We start from the raw sequence: 12,058 nt of genomic DNA on the forward strand, positions 1-12,058 counted from the left end.
GGGATGGATTTGTATCTACATTTCAGAATCTCACATGAAAGAAATGACTCTGACAGAGCCTATTCAGAGTGACATTAAAGGACAAACACGCAGAGACAGGCTTCCTATGGATAAAAAACAAAGCGTTAGGAATAGGGTTTCCACAATAAGCGACCTTCATCTAAGATGGCTGTTTATCTTTCTACAGAGCCTGCGGAGTCCAAGATCACCATTCAGAATTTCCAAATAGGTCCTAAAGCTCGGAGCCTTCCACACCATCAAGGAGAGTCAAGTGTCTCACTTATATCCAGAAATTCGCTCTAATTTAATTCAGTAAAATGTCCTTCTTGCTATGACTGAGGGCGGCTCCATGAGTAAACGGAGTCCGGAAACAAATCGTCTGTTACACTCAGTAGTTGGATGAAATCTTGTAACAGGCTGTACTGGCACCTCCTTCATTCCCTTTCTTTTTTAATTGGCAGAATTTCAGATCACATTATGGGATGAAAAGGCAGCCCTCCTATCTCAACTTTATGATGACAAGATACAGAAAAAGTATGAATTTAACTTAAATTTTGTATCTGATATGTAAATATTTCCTAACCTTTTTAATCTGTCTAAGCAAAGGCCTGTGCGAACCCCAGGTTTTGCATCCTCAAAGCACTTGTGTCATAGTTTCTTTCTCTTTTTAATTATTTTTTATTGAGTTATAGTTGACATACAATATTATGTTACAGGTATATATAGTGATTCACAATTTTTAAAGTTATACTCTATTTATAGTTATTATAAAATATTGGCTATATTCCCTGAGCTGTGCAATATATCCTTGTGGCTTATTCTATACGCAACAGTTTGTACCTCTTAATCCCCTACCCCTGTGTTGCCCCTCCCCACTCCCCTCCTGCCCCTCCTCCTCCCCCTCCCCGTAACCACTAGTCTGTCATCTGTGTCTGTGAGTCTGCTGGAAAGAAGCCTTCTTTGCCACAGGTTCACCCCCTGTTTAGAGTTCTGCGGAGACCCTCCTAATTCAAGGAAGTCTCTTGTTCATTTGGGTTATTTTCTTTTTTAGATTGCAGTAAGTTTATTTAGTAAAAATTTCAAACAACTTATGTAGACAGCCCACTCTCAAGGAAAGGAAGCATAACTCCCCACTCCTTAACTGTGGGCTCTGCATATAACTTTCTGGAAAGAAGGGGGAAAATGAGTAACTTGACAGAGAAGCAGCCTGACAAACACCTCCTCAACCAGGGGATTAAAGTGCACATCAGCCGTGGCAAACCAGGTGACAGTGCGTGCCTTTGATCTGACGTGATGAGAACGGCACGTCACCTGTGTGGTCTTCCTCCTAAAACCCCCTAATTTTGGTCTGATCATAAGAAAACACAGCAGGCAAATTCCAAGACAGGAACTGGCTACGAAATATCTGACCAGGACTCCTCGCACACGTCAAGGTCCTCCAAAACGAGGAGCGCCTGAGAAACGAAGGAGACGTAACAACTAAACGAGCCGAGTGTCCTGCAAGAGAAGAAAGGTCATTAGGAGGAAACTGAGGAAATCTGAGTAAGTGTGGATTGTAGGTAACAATAATGTGTCAGTATTGGTTCACTAACTGGGACAAACGTATCAAATGTACTTTAAGGTGTGACTAATACAGAAAACCGGAGGTGGGGAGAATGAGAACTCGGTGTGTCATCTTCGCAGTTTTTCTGTAAATCTGAAACTATTCTAAAAGAAAATGTTTATTTTTAAAAGTTAATTGATGTGGGAAGATGTTCACAATGTATTATTAAGGGATAAAAGCAACGTAGAAAACAATTCTCAGTATAAAACATACATTCAGATAAACAGGTGGCTGGACAGACAGGCAGACAACATTAGACATACACCAAAGTATCAGGAATAATACGCTCTGGATGGGATGGGCTTGGCGTGTGCGTTGCGTTCTTTTCGTTTTGTGTTTTTGGTTAATATGTGTTTGATCCATTGATCACACAATAGGAAAAATCATACATGAAACATTTAAAGAAAAAGATGGAACTTGTTTTAACATATTTTGGTGTTTTTAAATATCTGATTTATTTTCAACCAATTATGCCTACTTATGCCTTTGGAAATGTCTTTATCCACAGTTTAATTTTGCGGTTGGGTCAGTAGTGAATGTTTCCAATTGTCAGCACACATCTGTCAAACATATACGTCATAGAAAAGCTGTGAGTGTAATCACACTGCACAGGGCAGGAAGAAGCTGTGAGTAGCACTTAGGTTGTTTCCAGATGTACAGTGTTGAGCACTTCTGCAATTTCCACTTTAAAAATATAAATGAAAAACAAGAAGTAGGTGGAAGAAAGTTTGGGAAATGGATCCGAAAAAAGCAGACCTTTTTCCTGAAGAGCAGTGTTAGTTCTGGGTTTGTTCAAAATAGGATCTCATCGCCCCCGTGTGGTGAGTCTCCAAATAGCCACTTTCAATGTCGTCCCCTCTATTTGAGCTCTGGGTGAGAAGATGGTAAAAGGAAGGGGCCTTGAAGATCTTCTACTTGTCCAAACTCCAGTCTACAGAGGAGGAAACTGAGGTCTAGAAAATCTCATTCGGTTTCCCCAAGATCGCTCAGTGACTTTAAGGCGGAGCTGAGCCCAGTAATAACACGCGTCACTCACATGCATGGCTCTGTGGCATAAATCACTTCACCTGATCCTGACACAATGAGGTTTAATTAACCCCACCCTACTGATGAAACGGGAGAGGTGAAGTGTCTTGTCCAAAGTCACACAGCCCGACAGCAGCAGAGCCAGAACTCAGTCTGTCTGTCCCCAGGGCCAGTGTAACTGAACAGTATAAACCCCCCTCCCAGCCTCCAAACCCAATACCCACCCTGAGTGTCCCTGTAACATGTCTTCATCTAAATCACAGAAAAAGATGCCTTGGAAATACCAGCTCTAATTCCTTCATGTTACAAAAGAGGAAACAGAGATGGAAGGGAGATGTGCTGTTCCACAGTCACCAAGGGTCAGAGCCCGGGCTAGAGCCCCCGTCTCCAGGCTCCTCGTCCAGTGCTGCCCCTGGGCCTCTGTCCTACTGCAGCTCTGCACACACACGTGTGCCTGCATGTGTGTGCATGTGTCCCTGTGTGTTACATACGTGTGTGTGCAGGGACCATGCTACAGTGGGAAGGGTAGCCAAGAAAGCCCCAGGGTAATCCCCACCAGTACCAGGAAGTTCTCAGATCAGCACCTACCCCTTTGCAGAGCCTTGAGGTCCGAGTCCGAGATGAGCTTAAAGGAAGAAAGGGGCCGTGGGTGGGGCAAGGTTCCACAGCTGGGGCCCTGAGGGACGGAGGGTGCTTCAGTGGCTGTAGTGTCAGGGACCTACTGCCAAAAAGGCCAGTGTGCGAGACTTGGAGGGACACAAGAAGCCGCTAGACGGTCAGGCATCCTATTAATAGTCAGAGCTCAAGCCACACACCCCCTGCTGCCCCCAGGACAAGAAGCCCAGGGACACAAAAAAGGACCTGCCTCAACCAAGAAGCCTTCTCCATGCCCCCGCGCAGCAGCAGAACTCACTGTCTGGGCCTCTACGTGGATCGGCCCTGCACAATCGGTTAGAAGCGAGTCCCTAATTCTAGCCCCAGAAGGTCCAGGTTAAAAAAAGGCTCTCTCTCTCCCCCTCACTTACACAGAGGGAAGGCACCTGTCATGTTGTGAGCCCCACATGACAGAAGTGACGTATCCATTTACTCAACGGAAGGGCATTGCACGAGGGCCAGAGCATCAGGAGGCAGTGTGGCTGGGGGCCGGCTGCGGGGCTGCCTGCCACACGTGCGCAGCCCTGTGACGCAGACGTGGCCGGAGCATATACTGAGTCCAGCCCTAGGCTGGGTAATCACTGCGGCTAATTCTCATCCTCCACCTAGTTAGTGAGCCAATTAATTAGCTCTTTGCAGATGAGAAGGCTGAGGCCAAGGGATGCGATGGGTGTGACTTGCCGAGATCCCGCTGGTCAGGATCGAGCCAGGATGCGAACCCAAGCCTCTGACCCCAAGGCCAGTGCCGCTTCTACCTCAGCTGTCTGCCGTTGACCCCTTCCCCGGCTAGCCTCCGGGCTTCACCACGGACAAGTGTGTGACCTGTGGGCATGTGGTTTAAGCTCTCAGACACTTGGTCTTCTCACCTGCAAAACGAAGATAATTCCTGCCTCCTTGGGTTGTTGTAGGAATTAAGTAACACAGTGTAGGAGGAGCGCCCAGCACGACGTCAAGGGGTGTGACGAAGGTCAGCGGTGCATCGCGTCACGTGGCTCGGGGGAGACGGAGGAGGCGAGCTCACCAGCCCGTGTCCACCCTGGTCTGGGAAGACGGCAAGATTTCAAAGCCAAAGAAAATTACCCAAAGGATACCAAGGTCGAAGAAAGTAGAGGATTGAAGGAAAAGTACCTTGAAAGTTACTACTTTGAGTGGAGAGAAGGTTTAGGAGGCCCTCCCCAACCCAGCCTCGAGGGCAAGGAGCCGTCTTCCTTGGTCACGTCCTGCAACCTTCCTCGGAAGAATATTTTTACTCAGGTGAAAACAGAAGTTGGTTGGCTGCAGTATCTGGGGTGTGTGTTGATGGGGGAACCTGTGGAGAGCCGAGGAGAGGGAAAACGAACTGAAGAATAACATGAAAATGAGAGAAAGGGGACTCGTGGCTGTCAGCCAACCCCAAAGATGAAGCTGGTCCCATGTTGTAGCTGAAAACAGTCAGGATTAGACCCAGGAAACTAGAATTGTAGCAGCCTCCACCCTAGAGATCATGACAACAACAACAACAACAACAACAACAACAAAAACCACGTGAGGCTAGGAAATTCGTGTACCCGAACCCCAGCCCTTCTTGACTCTCGCGGGCCGAGCTCCCTCCGTGGAGAACACAGGGCGCAGCTCTCGGGGTGCCCAGAGCTCCTGAGAGAGAGCTTGGGCAGGAGGCCGGCCTCTCCAAGCCCCTGAGATCCTGTCGGCTCTGAAAGTCTCGGCACTCTCTTGCAGACATCCACACGCAACTTAATGACTAACAGAAACTTTCTCCCCAGGGTTGCTGAGTAAGTCCTAGCTCCCCAGGGTCAGCCAGGTCTTCGCCCCAGGCCTGCTCCGTGGAGCTGTAAGCCCCCAGCGCGCCTGCGACAGTAATGACCTCCCAATGACACGTCTCCCCAAGTGCAGCGGTGATCACAGCCACAGTAACGCCTCCATTATTTTCATCCCACAACACTAAAAAAAAGAAGAAAAGAAAAAGTTTTCAGCCTAGCAATGAATAGAGCACTTCAGCAATTTCCTTTCATCATCTCACTTGGGCCTTCACATCAGCCCTAGAGACAGGCCCTGCAGGGGTGACCACCTGTGTTTCAGTGGCAGGAAAACTAAGGAGCCACGTGGCTGCAAAGCCCCTTGGCCAACTGAGGGTGGAGCCGGGACTTCAAACCAAGAAGCCTAATTCCTGGCTCCCGGTCCAGGACACCCTGATACACCACCCAGTCCTGCCCGTCTTGGGGGCCCCTCTCCTACCAGCTCTGTCCCCACGTCTGTGACTTACCCTCTGAAAGCCCAGCTCCTTCCAACACCAAGAGGCCACAGTGTCCTACACAGCAGCCCAGGAACAGCCGGCCTCCCCTGAGGGTCCCCCGACTCCATCACCCCCTGCCCCCCTGCACTCCCCAGCCGGGCTTCTGGAGCAGGAACCAGGGCACCCCATGGGGAGGTCACTGGGCTCCCTCACTGCCTCCGTCACACCCCCCCCAACTCTGCCCGATAAACGGCCTCTCTTGCCTCCCACTCCCCTCCCAGAGCTGAGAGACTCGCCAGTTTACACGTGTCGAAGTCGTGCCTTGTTTTTCGCTGAACAGCGTAAATAGCTAACCCAAGACATGTCAACGAGACAAAACAAAAAGATGGTAAAAATTAAAAGTAGGAACTAGAGGAAATAAAGAGAAAGAAAATAAATGTTAAAAAAGGAAAAAGAAATTAGGGATATAAAATGGAACCAGAAATAAAACTTAAAAAGGCAAAATATAAGGCCTACGCCCATCCTAAGGGTGGGCTACAAGCTTGGCTCAACAGCGAACCCAAAAAGGAGAGTGCGGTCAGTCCCAGAGTTCACAGTGTCCGTGCGACAAAGCAGAGACAGGCTGCTCAGGGCAGGACAACCATTCTCGGAGCCAAGACCAGACAGAAGGTTCTCCCAAGGACACCCCTAGAGAGATGACTGTGCTTCACGTCCTTACCCTTGCCTTAGAAGTGAGTTTCTTGGGATGGTTTCTAATAACGGCCCTCGACCCAGGGGATGCCGTCACACCAAAGGACCTCAGCAGCTGTGGGGGAGACGGGAGGCAGCGCGCGCCCTGCTCTGTCCTGCCGGAGCCTCATCTGTGCAGGAGCGCCCCGTCTCGGTGTGACTGACGTTTGGAGCCAGATCATCCTTTGTTACGGGGGCTGTTCTTGCCTTGCAGGACAGTCAGCAGTATCCAGACGTCCCTCAGGCGACAAGATCACCCCCAGTTGAGAACCACTGATCCAAGGGTAGAAATCATTCCTTTTATTTCCTTTTTAATATGGAGCGGCAAAGAGGAACTTGGTTGCATTTTTATTATTTTTTACAGCTTTATGAGTATAATCTATGTACCCTAAAATCCTCTCATTTTTTAGGGTTTTTTGGGGGGTTAGTAATTAGGTTTATTTATTTATTTTAAGAGGAGGTACTGGGGATAGAACCCAGAACTTCGTGCATGCTGAGCACACACTACCACTGAGCTACACCCTTCCCTTAAAATCCACTCAGGTAAATTACGCAGTTCAGTGGGTTTTAGAATATTCACAGGACTGTGTAACTGTCACCACTATCTAATTTTAGAACAATTTTATCACTTCAAAAAGTAACTCCTTACCCCTTAGCAGTCACTTCCCATTCGTCCCTCCCCCTAGTGTCTCGTCCATGGATTTGCCTCTCCTGGACATTTCATATGAATAGAGTCATGCAATATGTGGTCTTCTGGGCCTGACTTCTTCCACGTAGCCTGACGTTTTCCAGGTTCATCCACATTGTAGATGTATCAGTATTTATATCCTTTTTATTGGCACATAATGCTCCACTGTATGGATGTATCCTATTTTATTTATCCATTCATCAGTTTTAGGGGGTTTGGGTTGTTTACTTTGGGACTACTGTGAATAACCCTGCCATAAACGTTCATGCACAAATTTTTGAGTGGAGATGTGTTTTCAGTTCTCTTGGGCATATATCTGGGAATGGAATTGTTGGTGTGGTAGATTAATATTTTGACCAACTTGCCAGTTTTCCAAAACACCTGCACCAATGAATGATAGCTCTAATTTCTCCACATCCAACTCAGTATTGTCTTCTTTTTATTTCAGTCATCCCAGTGGGTGTGAAGTGGTATCTCGTGGTTTTGATTTTCATTTCCCTAGTGACTAACGACGTTTCGTGTGTTATTAACCATTTGTTTATCTTCTTTGGAGAAATGTCTTTAAATCTTTTTCCCATTTTTCAATTGGGTTATTTAGCTTTTTTATTGTTCAATTATAAGACTTCTTTATAAATCTGCAATACAAGTCTCTTATCAGATAATGGCTTGCAAATATTTCCTCCTATTATATAGGTTGTCTTTTCACTTCATTGATGGTGCCCCTAGAAGCACAAAAGGTTTTCATTTTGATGAAGTTCAATGTACAGATGTTTACATCTATAAATTCCCTTCTTTGGTGCATTGGTTATTTAGGAACATATTGTTTAATTTCCACATATTTGTGAATTTCCCAAATTTCCTTCTGTTATAGATTTATTTAATTCCATTGTGGTCAGAGAAGACACTTTGTGTAATTTTAATCCTTTTAAATTGATTGAACCTTATTTCTGGCTTACTATGTGGTCTGTTCTGGAGGCTGTTTCATGTGCACTTGAGAAGAATGTGTTCTGCTGCTGGGGGACGCGGTCTGCAGGCGTCTGTTAGGTCTTGTCAGTTTACAGTGTTGCTCTGGCCTCTCTCCTGTTTTCTTGTTGATCTTCCAGTAATGAGAGCAGAGTGTCAGAGCCTCCAGCTGTCACTGCTGATTGGCTGTTTCTCCCTTCAGTTCTGTCTGGATTTGTCTCCTGTGTTTTGAGGCTCTGTTGTTGGATGGCTGTACTAACATCAGACAAAAGGGTTTAAGACGCAAGTTAATACTAGAGATAAAGAAGGCTCTTATAATGATGAGAGATTCAATGTATCATGAAGGAAATCATAGACATTAACTGGAAATAAATGAAATAGAGAGTGAAAAAAACGATTGAGAAGATCACGACAAAAAGTTGTCTTTGAAAAGGTCCACAAAATCGACAGACTTCTAGCTAGATTGAACAAGATAGAATCAAAGTATTAAAATGAGGAGTGAAAGATGGGACATCACCACCAACTTACAGGGGGAAAAAGGATTGTAAGGGAGTGCTCTCTGTCTAGAAATTCCAACGTTTGGCCTTCCTGGGGGAACACCCTTTGATCACTTTTTTTTCCCTGCATATGGGCCTTTTTTTTGCATGTCTCACAATATTTTGTTAAACTCGACATTTTAAATAATATACACAGCAGCCCTGGAACTCAGGGTGTCATCCCCTCAAGGATTAGTGTTGCCGTTTGTTGCTGCTGCTGCTGCTGTTTGTTTGTTTGTGACTTTCCAGAAGTAATTCTATAAAGTCTGTATTCTGTGCCATGTGAGGCCACTTGGCTAGCTTAGGAGTCAGCTAATAATTGAAGAGCGATTTCCTTACATGCCTCTGACCATTACGTGTCCCAGCCCTTCCGAGGGGCTGTTCCGTGGGCTGGAGCAGCTTCCAGCTCTGCCTTAACCCTCCCTTCTGCTCACGCGCAGCCTCAGTTCCCCCGGAAGTGAGGGGTGTGCAGCCCTGAGCACGAATGTCGCTGACTGACCAGTGCCCTGAGGATAGGGCTCTCCTCACTGACCAAATGAGGACAGGCCCTGCGAGTGGGCTTTTCCGGGGATCTCCCAGAAAGGTCAACCCGTGACAGCTCTCTGGGGGTCAGCTCTCTGGGGCCGCCTCAGGAGCCAAGCAGGACTGGCGCTGCTTGGGTGAGGAGTGAGGTCACAAGTTTTTGTGATATGAATACGTTTTTCCATTGTTTTTAGTGCCTTTCTTGAAAAAGGAAATGCAATTTTCAAAGTGGTTCAGAACATACAGAACCAGAAGTTAACGTTCTACAATTGTCACAACTGATTGCACTTTCTGTCTACAACCTGCGTGTGGCAGGCAAGGCCACCCCGCAGGTGACAGAGGACTAGTCTTCTCCCATTTTTCAGACTGTGGGTATATTAGGAAATGAAGAAATGCCAGAACAGAGCTACTAAAATGTTCTTATATTTTAGGTATTTTTTCAACCAACCCAAACTTTGAATATAGCCAGTAGATACAAAGACACGGCGACCTTGTTTAGCAGTAACAGCAGTCTACAACTGAGCCCGTCACGAATGCAAAGCCCAGGTCAAAAAGCTCTCCCAGTTGCCGGAGTGATACGACCCTTCTTTTCTGTCCTGCTGGGGATTTCTCTGCTCCCATGGGAAGAAGGGAATGAGAATTCGGATAGATCAACCTCAAGTTCTCTCTTGCCAGGAGAGCACCTGCAGCTCAGTAGATCAGAGTGGTGGCTCCTCCCAGCAAACCCAAGGAGGTGGGGACAAGTGCGTCCTCCCCACCCACGGCCGTATCTCAGCCCCTGCCAGCATCCTCCTGCCCTCCCCCAGGCCTCCCCAGGGGAAAAAGTCACTCCCGGTGTCACAGCGGAGATCTGCACCATTCCTTGCTGTCTGGCCGGGGAACTATGACAGAGCAGTCGAGAATAAAAGGACTAGACGTGCTGCTTTATCTAAATAACTCATTTCCCTGTATCACACGAGCAAAGGAGCCCTTGTAGACCTAGATCTTAAGATAGAAAGGGTTTCTTGTGGAGCCTTCTTTCTCAACCCATGTTCAAGCTTCAGATTTTAGCCAAAAGCTAATAGAAGTTTTCCTCTGTCCAGATTTTACCAGATCCAAAGTGGAGAGGAGCTCTCTGATTTCATAAACGGAGTAGATGCTGTGTGCTGTAGCCAGCTTCCCCACAAGTTATCTAAAAAGCCAGTACGTCTCACCATAGCAGGGATTAATTTTTCTCCCAAGTCCATAAATTCTGATTTCATATTGAGAAAACATATACTGCAATGGAAAAAAGACAGTCTCTTCAGCAAGTGGCGTAGGGAAAGCTGGACGGTCGCATGTAAATCAGTGAAGTTGGAACACTCCCTCACCCCATATACAAAGATAAACTCAAAATGGACTGAAGACTTAAATCTGACATGACACCATAAAACTCCTAAAAGAGAACGTAGGCAAAACATTCTGAGACAGTAAATCGTAGCAGTATTTTCTTAGATCAAACAAATGGATTTAATCAAACTTAAAAGCTTTTGCACAGCAAAGAAACCATCCACAAAATGAAAAGACAACCTATGGAATGGGAGAAAATATTTGCAAACAATGCGACCCAGGGGGAGAGGGTGTAGCTCAAGTGTAGAGCACATGCTTAACACACATGAGGTCCTGGGTTCAATCCCCAGTACCTCCTCTAAAAATAAATAAATAAATAAACCTAATTACGTCCCCCACCAACAACAACAACAAAAACCCAAACAGATGTGACCCACAAAGGCTTAAATATACAAACAGTTCATACAACTCAATTTCAAAAGACCAACCCAATTAAAACACAAGCAGAAGACCTAAATAGACATTTCTCCAAAGAAGATATATACATGGCCAACAGGAACATGAAAAGATGCTTAAAATCAATAATTACTAGAGAAATGCAAACAAAAACTATAATGAAGTATCACCCCTCACACCTGTCAGAATGGCCATCATTAAAATTTTTACAAATAATAAATGCTGGAGAGGGTGTGGAGATTCCTACACTGTTGGTGGGAATGTAAATTGGTGCAGCCACTATAGGAAACAGTATGGAGCTTTCTTTAAAAAAATAAAAATAGAGCTACCATGTGATCTAGCAATCCCATTCCTGGGCATGAATCTGGAAAGGACAAAAACTCTAATTCAAAAAGATGCATGCACCCTAATGTTCATTATATATATAATGGAATACTACTCAGCCATAAAAAATGAAATATTGCCATTTGCATCAACATTGATAGACCTAGAGATTATCATACTAAGTGAAATAAGTCAAACAGAGAAAGATAAATATTATATATCACTTACATGTGGCCTCTAAAAAAATTATACAAACAAATCTATATACAAAACAGAGACTCACAGACATAGAAAACAAACATGGTTGCCAAAGGTGAAAGGGAAAGGGGAGGGATAAATTAATAGTATGGGATTAATAGATCAAATTATGCATAAAATAGATAAGCAACAAAGATTTACTGTACAGCCCAGGGAACTATATTCAATATCTTATAATAACATATGATGGAAAATAATCTGAAAAAATGTACATATATACATAAATATACATATAACTGAATCACTTTGCTATACACCTAAAACACAGTATTATTTGTAAATCAATTATACTATAATAAAAAATTTTTAAAGATTATATTTTAATAAAAAGTAAAATTTTTTCCTAAAAAAATACGTATTGTCCCTAATATTAAGATTTTGATGCTATTCCTTGAAAAATGATAACCCTAACATAACTGTCCTAAGGAACACGTGCCTTCTTCCCAAGCCTACATTCACTCTGCTGGGCTCCTCAGCCCCTCCCAGGTCAGGTGCCAGCTTCAAATTTCAATCCACAACACTCCTCCCTGACAGAAGGGAAAAAGAGATCTCAGTACATTTTAACACATGTCATAGCTGGCATTCTAACTCATATCCAGTGGCTTCCATTACTTTTGCTGTGAAATACCAAACACCGCATCTGAACATAAGAGGGTGCATGCAGAGGTCACACAACAAACCTACGGATCAGGAAGGGCACGATGGGTCACTGGAGGACACACGCTCTTCTTTCCCTCCCCTCCCTGCTCCTTGCAAGTGTC

The sequence above is a fragment of the Camelus ferus genome, chromosome 12 (assembly GCF_009834535.1).
Source record: "Camelus ferus isolate YT-003-E chromosome 12, BCGSAC_Cfer_1.0, whole genome shotgun sequence".
Lineage (NCBI taxonomy): Eukaryota > Metazoa > Chordata > Mammalia > Artiodactyla > Camelidae > Camelus > Camelus ferus.